We start from the raw sequence: 14,347 nt of genomic DNA on the forward strand, positions 1-14,347 counted from the left end.
TGAATTAATGAGCCCGCCAAAATGTTGGGTATATATGTTTGTCAATTGTACTGAGTTATTGTATCTGATGAAGCATAGCTGGACTGTTCTGAAATAAATGATTTTTTACATTTCTATAGTGACTACTTTTGGATTTTATCGTGGCTAACATTGGACTTTATTTGCATTGAAGATATTCTTCGTGGTGACTGTTCTCATCTTTCAGCATTCACTATTTTCCTGTATTTGGTGAGTTGTGTTCTTTTGCATCGTTATTTACTTTGATATGTTTGGAATAATCCTCTAAAGATGCGTAAATCTTAACAATAAATCTCACCAATGAAAGCACTCCCTCAGTTCTTGGCTGTACTGCCTATTATGTCTTAATGTCTTAAGACCTACAGGCAATTATGTCAGTACTTGTCAAGGATATCATCACTTCATGACAGATTCCTTGGGACACCACATTTAAACTCCTAGAACTCTAAATTACCATAAACAAGACTAATTACCACTTCATAGCAAGTTGTAGAATACCCTCCCCTCACAATGCCCCTATAACCAAGACAGTGCTTTATGTACACCCCCCCACCTGACTATTCTGACTCCTAACTTCAAAAAGCACTATAATCAGGGAAGAACTTTTTGTAAAACTGTTATTTATAGGTTTTTGTTCACCTGGTAGTCCCACTACCCCAATGGCCTCTATTCAGGGGAGACCCAAGGTGGTATTCATATTGACTAGGGTAAATTTGGTCAGGACACCAGAGCATTTCTACTCTCTGAATGAGAATAAGTGACCCACTCTCTGGAGCTGCTAGGTGGTGCTGGAGGGCTGCTAATACAGTTCCAAGAATTCCAAGATGGAGGAGAGTACAGCAGAGCTGGACAGAGAAGCAGGAGAAAACATACTGAAGGAAGGAGAAGGAGATGAAGTAATTGTTACCTACTTGAAAAATGGAGGACTGAAGACAAATAAGATTTAACCATGAAGACTAAGTATTTTTTTCTAAAAACTGCACCAGTTGCCTTATTCCTCTGAAGAACAGGGGTAGATAAGCTAATTGTGGTTGTCTGTGAGTCAGGTTTGTTCATGTCCCAATCTATGTTTTGTTTTTTCAGAGCCCTGCAGCTATCTTAAAGCATCAGGTGAAATTCTCATTAAAACCAAAATATTTTTACTGGGGGACTTAAGCTATCCTTCAATGAACTAGATGAGTTACACTGCCTATAGTTGGGATGTTTCACTTGTATTATAAATGGTAGCTCTCTTTCACAAAAGGTTAACCATACTAATAGAGGTTCCAGTATCCTTGATATAGTCCTCACAAATATGGCCACTTCCGACACATCTCTGTATGCGTCATCATGCTTTATTAAATCTGATAATAATTTAGTGGCATTTTCCATAAAAACTGGTGGTACTTCCCTGTAAATAGCTCCATGTTTAGTGACTTCTAAAAAGCAAACCATCTTCTGTTACTTCATGACCTAAATAAAGTCTGCTGCAATCTTCCTCTGAAGGAGCCCATTGCTAAAGGTACTACTCCTATTTAAACAGTTGTATTGATAAGGCAGTCCCTATCCACAATAAATATAATGAGAAATTTAAAAACAACCCCATACAAATTATATTATATTAAGACCACACTTAAGCAAATTAACAAAGAATTTAAGGGAATCATTAGGAAGTTCAGAGCTGAGTATGAACTTAAAATAGCCACTAAAACCAAAAAAAAACTGCAAATCTTGCTTTAACTTTTAAGCAAGTTAAGAGCTACACCCAATCATGTTCAGAGCTAATCCACAATAATACTAGGCTCTATGACCCCAAGGAAATAGCTAAGATCCTAGCTAACAAATTTAGGGCAAATTTTACTCCATCCACAGTTATAGCTATTCCAAAGGTTCCACAATCCCAGTCACCCCCTTTAATTACTATGGAACAAGTTCTCTCTGGCCTCTTAAAAACTAAGAATACTTCATCCATGGAGCCTGACAGCATACCAGATTGCCTGATTATTACTGCTAAATATGGCCTTTCTGAACCCATACTTAACCTCTTTAATTTAGGCTTCTCCACTAATTACATTCCTGAAGCCTTGAAAACATCTATCACAATACCATTACACAAGGGTGGCCAAACCACAGACCTTGGTAGCTATAGATCTATTAGTCTTACTAGTTTCATATGTAAAGCTATGGAGAGCATTACCTCAGACTTCATTAATCTGGATATTGAAAAGCTCTTAACCCTAAACTCTCATCAAAACAGCTTTGTAAAAGGATGGTCCTGCCTATTTAACCTCATTAATTTCTTTGAAAAAGTAACTAAAGAATGGATAGTGGTTGTGCAGTGCATTCAATTTGGTCAGAGCTTTGACACTATTCCCTATGCAAGCATTATTGACAGACTTGTAAATCTGAATAAAAAATCTTTATATTGTAGGATGGAAGAGACAACTGGTTGTCTGACAGATCACATGTGGTTAGAGTCACAAGTGTCACTTCTGAAAGCAAAAAAGGTTACCAGTGGTGTCACAGGGCTCAGTGTTTTGCAGTCCTTCAAGCCAGAACTCCCAGCCTATGATTAACAAAGCTTGCAGATGACTATAAATTGGGTGCTGTTCGAGCTTCAACTGACAATTGCTCCAACATGGGATGGACCATGTCAACAACTGCTGCAAGGGAGATGGTCTCAAATTATATGTAAAAAATGTAGCATAGTTAATTTTGGTAAACAAAATAGCTTCATGTCACCTATAGGAGATGCACCCTTCCAGTCTGACACTGTTGTACATGATCTAGCCACTCTTGTTGATAATTCCTTATCATAAACCTACCACCCTAGAACACAAAAAAGGAAAAAAACTAAGGGTAATGCTGCTCAATGCCAGAAGTCTAAATCTCAAAATGCACCTTCTCAGTATGGAGAACATCGATGTCTGTGCAGTGACAGAAACCTGGTTCAAGGCTCCTGAGAGCACCCCAGCACTATCAGGTTTTACCTCTTATCATGCCGGACAATACCAAGAAAGGAGGGGTATCCATATTCATCAAAGACACCCACACCTCAAGACTGGTGGCAGATGCATCGGAGACCATCCAGGTGCAATTAACCATAGGCAAGACTGCTCTGCAAATTGTAGCATGTTACAGGCCACCCTCACAAACTCAGGAACCTCACATGGCCTTCCTGAAAACACTAGAGGGATAAATGTATCACCAAACACCATCATACTAGGTGACTTCAATTACCCTAATATAGACTGGGAACACTACTCAAGCCCAAACACCCTAGCCCAAAAGTTCCTGGAATTCATAAACTCAAATGCCATGGAACAACTAGTCACCATCCCCACAAGAGGAGAAAACATACTTGATCTCATCATCACGAACATGGGAGCACAATGTTCAACACGGAAGTATACCCCTCACTGGTGAGATCAGATCACAAACTAATCTCGCTGGAGGTCCTCATCCCACCCCACCTGAAATAAAAAGACCACAGTAAAGAACTTCAAAGCCAACTTCACACTTCTAAAGACTAGTGTGGTCTCCTTTAAGGCCCCGAGCCGACGGAAAACAGTACTCAAGCCGCTGAATCACTTACAAATGCCTTCTACCAGCACCTGCAGGACTGCATGGATAAGGCAATCCCAAGCAAAACAAAGACTCTTTGTACCAAAGGCAAGCCACTCTGGTGGACCCCAGCCATAAACAAACTCTACAACAAAAGGAGGAAGCTACTACAAGATAGAGCAAAATCCTTAAAAGGTAAGACACCCTTGATCACTATAAGTATAAAACTAAGAGCTCTCATAAAATCATCCAAAGCAAATTTTGAGAGAAAAATAGCTAAAGACTCAAAAGACAATCATAAGGCCTTCTTTAGCTATGTTAGAAACCTGGGAGGAAACTCCCAGATATGCTCAGAACTAGTTCAAAATGATGTGAAGATTACTGATCCTACAGACATTGCCAACATACTGGCTGACAGGTTCAGTGCAAACTTCTCCCCCTCCCCAAAGGAGAGATATCCCCCAAACATCTCCAAGTGAGAACTGCTCTCTCCAAAGCAAAACACAGCATCCATGGGACCTGATGGTGTCTCAATGAGAATTAAACCCACAGCTAGGACAGCTGTTTAATCATAGTCTTACCTCTGACTGCAACTGTGGTCCCACTTCACAAAGGCGGTGCCTCCACCGACCCTTATCTGCAAAGCCATGGAGAGGATCATAATGGACCTCATAAATAAAGACATAGGGAATTTGCAGACTTTGGATCCATCCCAGTTTGGCTTTGTCAAAGGCAGATCATGCCTTCTAAACTTGGTTGACTTTTGAAACAGTCACCAAAGCCATTGATGAGGGAAGGCAGTCCATACAGCCTACCTCGATCTGGCGAAGGCCTTTGATACAATAAAAACTCATCAGCATCACAAGATGGGTTGCAAACTGGCTGAGTGACAGAACCCACAGGGTCAGAGTTGCTGGCGCCATGTCAGACTCAAAGCCTGTCACAAGTGGTGTACCACAGGGCTCAGTCCTGGGCCCACTCTTGTTTGGCATCTACTTTTCCAGTACAAGCAAACACAGGAGGGTTATGGCTGACAAAGTTTGCAGATGACCGCACATCTGACACAGATATCCTTCAGAAGGGTCTCACAGAAACGGATAACTGGTGCCAGAGCCATGGCCTAAAGTTAAATGCCAAAAATGCATAGTCTAGCTACCAAATAGGTGGCAATCCACTGAGTACAGAAGAAGTTATCAGGGACCTGGGGACCCAGGTTGATAGTAGTCTGTCATTCGACACCCATGTAGCTAAAGTAGTTAGGAAGACCTTCTACATTGCCCACCTTATCATGAAGGGATTCTCATCTAGATCAAGGGAGGTCATAGTCTCCCTATACTCATCACTCATCAGACCAATGATTGAGTACAATGCCCCATTCGAATGTATCTGACCCGACACTTGCAGCAGCTGGAGAGGCCACAAAAGTTCCTCACCAAAAGGATAAAGGGTCTCAAACATCTGTCCTATGCAAGAACTCCAGCTCTATTCAGTCGCACACGCTTTGCTCAGAGGTGACCTTTGCCTAACATACAAGGCCATGTCAAACCCAGATTTGATGAATATGCTTCACAAAAATCTAGATCCGTCAGAGCCACAAGGGGGAGACTTAAACCTCGACACGGCTATTAATAGGATGTGCTGGAGGGATAGATTCATCACCCAAAGACTCCTATACTGTGGAATAAAATGTATATGTGAGGCAGAGCACCTCGCTGGCCTTGTTCAAGAGAAATCTTGACCAATGGATTATACCCCAGGGATTACCTCAGTGTCACTGCTCAACAGAGGCACAGCAAAATAATGGGTATAGTTCCCCATACTAAAAAATGCCCTCGGGCAGATAGCCTAGTATGAACCTATGAACCTATGAACCTATGTTTTCACAGTAGTTTGGAAAGCCTTTTATCTGGCTCATCTGATTTCTAAAGATATCTCCACTAGAGCCACAGAAATCTTAATTCCTCTTTACTTGTACCTTAACAGATCCATTATTGAATATGGTGCATCTTTTGGCATGCATTTGTCTAAACATATCACACATCTAGGGAGGCATCAGAGATTTATAACTAAAAAAATCAGTGGCCTCAAAAATCATACTTATCAGGAGAGATCAATCTCTTACAGACTTTCTAGCTTTTCAAGCCTTGGAATTCCAATCCTTTTTGCCCTCCTATTCATTCGCAGAACTGTTGGTACCTCAAATACTCAGTTAAAGGAACTAAACAATCATCTACAAATAAATAATACATGTAGGCATGATAGACTCATATCCCAGTGTACCTCTCACCTGTGAAACAAGCTTCCACTACATATCAAGCAAAGAAGCACCATTTCCACCTTCAAGATAAACACAGATAATTGGATGGACACCTCATATTCTCCCCAAGTCTATCTTCTCTAGTGTGAACTTTTGAAAAATGTTTTTCTTTTTTGGCTAAGCTTTAAATGGTTTGCAGACTGACTGTCTAGCTTACCTATGATTCTATGAACCTACCTTTGGACCTATGAACCAGTATGTGACTGTTTTCAATGATGGGCATCTCCACTATAGCCTTGACTTTCCTTGGATCTTGTTTCAAGTCCACTGACATTAGAATGTGACCATATACATCTGCAATATTATCCTGTTTTTTTGCTTTCTTTAGTTTAACTTGAGAGACCACTTTCTAAGCCTGTTCAACACGTACGATATATCTTTTATCATGCTTTTCTTTGGTCTTACCCATATTATTACTCATCCATTATATTTACAATACTGTCAGTCTCTTAAATTATTTTTAGAGTAGATCTCTGAAAAATGTCAAGCTTTGAAGAAATGCCAAATGGAATTCTCAAAGTTATCTATTTTCTGACAGGTGCTTTGCATATACTTAACCTAGAGCTTTCTTTAAGTTAGATTTTCCAAAATCCCTCATTTTTATCAAGTACAGAAAAGTGCTTCATATGCAATATTACTAAAGCAGTGTATTCTATGCCTGACATATGGAGCTATAAATATTCATATGTTGTCTGGCTTTATGGCTGAAACTGTTTTAATTTATGCACTCAAAGATTATTTTTACTTACATTTACTTCTTCAACACATCCATGCTGTCAGTTCTGCTTAGTTTTTTTTCAGTTCTAGTCTTCACAGCTAATAGCACTTTCCTTGTGGTATGCAGAATTAGTACCACTGCTGAGTTATCTGAGTATGACATCCTCCTAGTAAAGAACCTAGACCAATTAATGCATAGGGTTATCACTGATGCACACTATTACACAAGGTGCATTATTTGTATCTTCACTTTGTACTTGTGGTTTTACACTGTGAGTCCTCTTCCATATGCAAAACCTTTGATTAGACAGACAACTGAATATGTACAGTATTGCTTATATTCCAAGCACTTTATTTATTTATTTATTTTGACATTTATTTCTGGTAAGGTCTGACTGGGGTCCTAGGATCCCATTTTCAGCAGATGCTCGGGAAGAAAACCTCCAAGGTACACATTAATTAATAATAATAATAATACTTTACAATAGAATTCTTATACAAATAAAATAAACATGTAAAATAAAATATGCAAATAATATATAAAATATGTAAAATAAATCATATACTTATTTCCTTGTATTCACAAGTAAGCACATTCTAACCTATTTGATTTCTCTTGTAGTTCAAATGAGCTAGCAACCTACTCATGGAAGATTTCAGTCCTGCTCCTTTTAGACTCAGTATTTCAACATTTGAGATGCCATTACAAAATACAATAATCCACTGTTTACTTCAGTTATTAACTGTGTGCTTTTCTTTCTTCATCTGTGATTTGCCTCTCAGTACAATTCTGTGCAATATTCTTGTGTTATATTAATTCCACTGGTTATGCATAATCCTTTACTGACAAATTCTATGCACACATGAACAATTGCATAGATGCATCTGTCCCACTGAAATAGATATAATGCCAAATTCAAAAATAAGCCCCTGTGGTGGAACACAAATATAACAGGCTCTATAATAATAATAATAATAATAATAATAATAATAATAATAATAATAAAAAACAATAACTCATTGCACGTTAAAATAAATGCAACTCACAAGATAGAAAAAATGCTCTTGCTAAACTTAATAGGGAAGTTTGGACACTGATCAAATCAACCAAAGCCAGATACAAGATAAAAATTGCCACCCAGGCAAAGGACAATCACAAAACCTTCAACTATGTTAAAAACCTTAGAAAAAATGTCCAGCACTGCACACAGCTAATAGTATATGATTTCACATACTTAGACCCAGTGGACATAGCCAGTCTAATAGTGGATACATTTAGCTGTAACTTCCCCCTCTCACCTCCTACATTTCCAAATCTCATAACCACATCTGCGACACCCCCTGAAATGTCCCATGGGTAAGTCCTCCATGCACTATCCAAGGCCAAGAACTCGGTTTCTGTGGGACTGGATAACATACCAGGCTGCTTAGAGGCAGCTTGAAAAAAAAACTGTCAGATCCTCTACAAATGCTATTTAATGTCATCCTCCAAACAGGCTTTGTGCTGGATGAATGGAGGACAGCAACTATCATTCCCTTGCACAAAGATGGGTCATCAATAAACCTGGGAAATCATAGACCCAAAAGTCTATCCAACCTCATTAGTAAGGTTATGGAAGGGAACATTATGGTGTTAATAAATAAGGTAACTGGTACCTCAAACCAGTTCAGATTTGTTATGTGCAGAGTCTGCCTACTTAACCAGTTTGACTTCTTTGACAGAGTTTCTGAAGCAGTGGATGAGGGCAATCAGTACACTCTTCATATCTAGACCTTGCAAAGGTATTCTACACCATCTTACACTTATGCATCTTAAATAAGCTATCCCAGCTAAGTGTTACTCCTTATGTAACTCATTGGATAGTAAATTGGCTCTCAGACAGAACCCAGGAAATTAGGGTGGGCTGCTCCATTTCCTCCAAAAGACCTGTCACTACTGGTGTACCCCAAGTTCCAGTCCTTTGCCTGTTGCTTTTTTGCATTTACTTTCTGGATATCAAAGCTATTATTAAGGGATTCCGTCTGACCAAGTTTTCAGATGACGGTAAACTTGGTTCCTTCATAAACTCCACAGAAGACACCAAGGACCTCCAGTAAGGTCTTTCTCAAACCAACAGCTGGTGTTAAAAACACTGGGCAAAAAAAATGAAGGGAAAGAAGTATAATAATACTATCAAAATGAATTGCAAGAAATATAATAATACTATCCTTTAACAAGCAATACATCCTGTCTTGCTTTCACATTGACAAGACACCTTGAATACTGACCCAGAAGTAAGAGACCTGGGAATTTATATAGATAATGAACTGTCCTTTGATCACCACATATCCACTACTATAGGAAAGTGTTTTTTTATTGCACAGCTTATTACTACTGTCATTTTGTCCATATCGAGGAATGTGATCAATCTAATGTATTCCACACTCATCAGGCTGATCACTGAATATAATGCCACTTTCCATATGCACCTGTCCTAACATTTGACACAACTCGAATGTCCACAATGCTTTCCTGCTAAGAAAATCAAGGGTCTAAATCATAAAAGCTATGCAGACTATCTTATCTCATTGTCATATGGGCTGTTGAGGGGTTATTTCTGCCTCATGTACAGAACCTCAACAGACCCTATCCTGTCATTCCTACTGCACAGCTACAAATTCAAAGGAGATATAAACACCAGCTTAAAAGACCAAATGTCTTTGGAAACATAAATGAAACATGTTCTTGTGACAATGTGAAGTAGTGCCAGCTATGCCAGGCCAGTGCATTTGTAACATATGCCAGCATAGCTAGCTGGAGTTTTGTAAAGAATTGTATGTCATTTGTATATCAAACTGATTTGTACAGATGCTTGTGTTAAGAATGTATTTGCAAAGCTGCTTGTGTTAAAAATGTATCAATAGTGGGTCCTGCTAAACAGAAAAGAAATATACATGTATGTAAGGCTGTATTGCGGTATGTGCTGAAATGTGTATATGTTAGCAGAGGATGCTGGATGGCAAGGGAAGGGATAAATCTCAGCCCAGCTTACCTTAAGAAAAATAGCTTGAAAGTAAATGACTTGCCCCAGAATTTAATAAAATCCATGTAGGCACTGTGTAGAGCCTACACGGAATGTATCCATGTACACAGCCATAGATCCCCCCCAGCAGTACGCCATGCATATTAATCATGGTGCACTGCCAAGGGAGAGCATAGGAAAAGGGATATTGAATCCATGTAAGGATATGTGTACAGGCTACCCATGCTTGTGGATGCGTACATGGTGAGCTTCCCTGTACTGCTCCCAGCTACTGTTGAAATGCTGTGAATTGGTTCAAATGTGTAATATTTTATTTTACATTTTTTTCATTTTTGTATGTTTGCATGGCATGGAGCGCAGCAATGCCAAGCTGTGCTCACATATAGAGAACTGATACCTGCCAGACATCTAAAAATAGAAACTGAATATCATCAATTATCATAATTACGTATTTTACTTATTTTAAATTTTTCTGTTTTTTTTAATTGCTTTTTATGAGGTACAGCATAGAGTGCTGCAGAGCCGAGTGGCACTCATACATACATAACTGACAGTTGCTAGACATCTAAAATAGAAACCAGATGTAATTAATCGTTTATGTCCAAGTCTATTGAAATTAGTTTTCATGGGAGTGCCACAGTGCTTAGCAATGCTACCAGGTAGCCCAGTAGTATATGTGAAGGTATACCAGCTTTCATAATATCCAAGTAGCTAAATGGTTAGAGATTCAGCCTAATGCATAGTAGGTCCAGTGTTCAAGTCCACAGTACTGATAAGATATCTGTAATTTAATTTATTATATATGTTTAATTTTAAAAACAAATTTGTGAAATATGGCACTGCTGCTCTGTGCTGAACACTGGTTAAACATGCTAATGGTTACTTTTGTTTGTGCGGTGCTAAGCTTAGCTAAAACCACATTTGTATGAGTTTTCACACTGCTTAGCTGTGCTTAGCTGGTTTGCATGATGCTAAGCAACTCAGCACTTTTTTGAATGTTGCTCAATGACGTCTAAGAGCTGGAAAATGGCATATATTGGGTGCCATAGGCAGAAATTCTGCAACAGTCTCTGGAGTGTAATCAACTGGTGATATGGCAGGTGGTGCTGGTGAAGGCGAGTGCTTTCAGGCACAGAGATGGGGTGTTCAGGAGTCCATGGCGGTTGTTGGGCTCCTGGTCAAAAATCATGAACTCAGGCTGATGCAGAGTGGTTTCCAGGGCTCGGAGTGTAAGGCGGAGGCCTGGGACCAGTCAGCCATGGAACTCACCAGTGCTACTGCTATCCCCACACAGGTGAGAAGTGTCACCACCATTTTGATGACCTGAAGAGGAGAAAGAGGGGAACCTTGAACACCTGGGTCCAAGAGACATGGGCTGGGAATGCCCCACAAATATATAAATATGTTTTACACTCTTTTATCAAACTGCAAACTGAATGTCTGCAAAACTGGTATGTATGATGCTGTGCTTCTCTTCTAACTGCTGCAGCTGAGAGGGCTCACAATGTCGATTCCCATACTGGGCGCCTGGCAAGGTTGTGCCGTGAGTGCGGTAAGTACGGATGTATTAAGCTAACTGTAGTGCAACAACCAAGAAAAAGTAATGCATTTATGCAACAGAGTACACACAATAAGAACTGTAGTCAGTAATTGCCAGTTCTTGTCATTAATCATATTGCAGCATAGCTGCAAACCACGCCGCATCACGCCAACTTGATTAAAAAGTAATGGAAAAATGGGAGTGTACCTTGGACTCTGGTGCAATAGCACATCACTAGAAAGCCAAAGACATAATAATAGATGTAAGTGAGGCCTGTGATAACAGGTAAATGTGCCCTTCAGCAGCAACATATAGAAAGACACTTACTAAGGCATTCATGGCAAAATACATGTCCAGCTGGGACCCTGGTGCACACTTGCATCTATATAAAGCCATGCACATACTGAAGGATGTAGAAAATGTATGCCACAACCTGTGTGTGTGCACATATATCTTGGAAATACACCTGCTATAGCTGTGACTCAGTAGCTCTGTCTGTTAATCACCTTGCAAACAGTAAATTTTTCCATACACAGTCTTGGGTTCAAGTCCAGTGGTGTGTAGAAGTGAATTTACAATATTGTGAAGGCAGCAATTAATGACTGAGTCATACACTCTTTATCTACACAATGGATTTCAAATGACATGTCTGCTTTTCCCTGATGGTAGTCATGGCCTGCAGGTAGGAACACACTTCATTATCCCTATAGCAAAACTATATGTGTATAAAGTGTTCTGTCATGCATTAATATGCATTCACAGACAATGGCAATGCAGGTACTGAAGATGAGGGCCACTAATATCAGAGTGCATCACACAATCCTCCAAAAGTCACTGTGCAGATTATCACAGCTGCACAGCTGACATACACATTGGAATTCTCTACCTGTAACAAGGCCTTCCCTCATACACACTGCATGATCCTACCAGACTGTAACACATGGCCTGGCATTTGCCAAATGGTGTACATATTCTTATATTTATATCCCATCTTACTCAAGGACACACCAAACATGTTGCCTAGTACTCTGGCAGTGATACCATTGCCTAACATACTTGCCTTAAACACATGCCTTAATTGGAGTGGAAAGGGTAGCCTCACTCTGGCTCTGCATGTCCAACAAGGCTGACACAGCTCCCACAGTTACTCCTACAGCTTGTTGCCCTCCATCCAAAAAAGACTTCCTCAGAACACACTCTCTGCCTATGTTATTACCTGCAGCAGCAGCTGCAGCTTGTAGCACACATATCTCTGTGTAAAGGTTTCTGCTACACATCTACCCTCTGCACCAATGTAGTCTCCTCACCCCAGTAATGTCCAGCACAACATATTAGAAAGGGGCCTAATCTACAAAACCTTATATATTGTACAGTGCTTGCATGTCATTGGCTAATGATAGTGCAAATCAGCTGTGTTGGCTGCAATTAGCATTTCAGACCCAAAGATTGGTTTACAGGCAATAACCTGCTGATGAGAAGCATGTTTAAAAAGCAAGCAGCTGGCTATGGGCAGCCATTCTGTATGAGACTTTCCTTACACAGAGCACACCTTTCTGAAAACTTTACTATCACCACATATCAATGGAGGAGTGCTGCACGCCATCAGATATGCAACTGGTTTTGTGTACTACAGGATGCAGATGGGTGAACAGACCTATGGGGAATAGGGATTACAGCATTAAGCCTGTCTTAAACCTGTGATAATGACATGTCATTGATCTCCTGTTGTCTTACACCTACACAGGACATACAATACATCAAGTGTGCATTGTCTTTTGTCATTGTGGCACACTGGTCTCATTGGACTGTCCATTTATAGGGGTTGTAATAGCACATTGCTATTTGTGTGGCACTGCTCTTATGCTATATTAATGGGGGGGTTGCCCTTAAAGGACACCCCACAGTAGACTCGAGTGTTGGTGTATGATCATACACCAGTATCTGTCATGGCACACATGGAAGTACCTGACTATTGCTACTATCTCAGTTGTATCCATACACTTAGTATGTTTGCACACTGTGGAGTATGAATATGTGAGCAAGCAGTGGATACTGCCAGCCATTTTATCCTTGCTGTATCTCTACATAGTGTACTTCCATGTATGAGATCCTGTAATGTTACCCTTTTGTTGTCTTTCAGGAATCTTGTACCCTAGACACCATGCACCCTTCACTGATGAAGAAAATGAAATTATATTGGAAGGACTAAGGCAACATCATCACATCCTACTGTCCAGGGGGAGGGAAAACAGGGAACAGTAGGTTGCACTGTGGGCAGACCTTGTCCTTGTTGTGAATGGCATGGGCCATCAGGGCAGGACATATGTGCAGGTCCAACACTGTACAATGGATATGATCAATGCTGCACAATGAAGGGCTGTAGATTAGCCAGGGATTGTGCCATGACTGCTGGAAGGCCTGCACTGGAAAAACCACTCTTGGCCACTGAGGAATTCCTGCCAAATCTAGGCACACACGACAGCTCCCAGGTATCCATCACACCATGCATCATGAGGTGGGTGCCACATTTTCCACAGCAGAGGAGCATGCAGGTAGGCTTACTGTGATCATTGTTATAATACTGTAGCAGTCAGTGTGTCAGGCTGTACATATGTATACGTGGGTGTCAGGTCTTTGTTCTTTGGGGGGAAGGGTTTTACCTCAGTTGTACTCTCATACTCAGAATGTGACCAATACATGGTAGCTACTGTAAATGTGAGATATATGGATGTATTACCTTGTTGTGCTGCAACATGCACTGGTACTGACATTACTTTACCCTCAACTTTTCACAGGTCCATCAGGTATTGGTCAAGGCTGTGGTCCTGCTCCTGGTAAGCATGACACTATTTTGTTAAGGAACATTTATATTGTATTAAAGTTAAGTGCCAGGATAATGCCCTATTTAAACATAATTTCATGTGTAAACAGAGTAGAATGTTTTTATTTTCCATTCTGGAACAGGTACCTAAGGATCTTAGAGGATGTACTCCTCTAATCACAGGAGTGTAGTTGAACAAAAAGAAATACTTTGGCAGTGACAGTTAAGAGCAGATAAGCCTAATACTTTAAATGAGGCAATTACTCTGAAATGCCTTTTACAAAACAGAAGGTTGAAAGCAAACTAAATTGGGCAGTGAAATGTGTATTGCAATGTATTTGTTAAGGTAATTATTGTGCCAATAGCTA

Source organism: Protopterus annectens, chromosome 1.part1, assembly GCF_019279795.1.
Source record: "Protopterus annectens isolate FY-2018-M chromosome 1.part1, PAN1.0, whole genome shotgun sequence".
Lineage (NCBI taxonomy): Eukaryota > Metazoa > Chordata > Ceratodontiformes > Protopteridae > Protopterus > Protopterus annectens.